The sequence below is a fragment of the Mesitornis unicolor genome, unplaced genomic scaffold, assembly GCF_000695765.1.
Source record: "Mesitornis unicolor isolate BGI_N332 unplaced genomic scaffold, ASM69576v1 scaffold10559, whole genome shotgun sequence".
Classification (NCBI taxonomy): domain Eukaryota; kingdom Metazoa; phylum Chordata; class Aves; order Mesitornithiformes; family Mesitornithidae; genus Mesitornis; species Mesitornis unicolor.
In genome coordinates this window covers 26,582-26,886 of record NW_010205273.1, presented here as the reverse complement: position 1 = coordinate 26,886, position 305 = coordinate 26,582, and positions in this window count along the sequence as shown.

The window sequence follows — 305 nt, the reverse complement described above, 5'->3', positions numbered from 1 at the left end:
CACCCTCCAGGTTTGGCCCCACACCTGGTCCTGAGTGAACCCCAGCCCCACAACCCATCAGGAGTGGACCTCAGCCCCTGCTGAGGACGGCAAGCAGGCCGTGAGACCGCCCTTTACCTTCCACACCGAGCGGTGAAAAGGCGGGTCTAAATTAGCATACAGCGCAGTGCACGCTGGGTAGCGCCGCGCTCACCCGAAGCTGTAAGGAGGAAGAGCAGTGAGTATTTATATAGAAGAGCTGATGAAAAGCTGTGCGTCCGGGGGAAGCTCACCGCCGAGGCCACGCCCGGGGCGCGCGTCACACC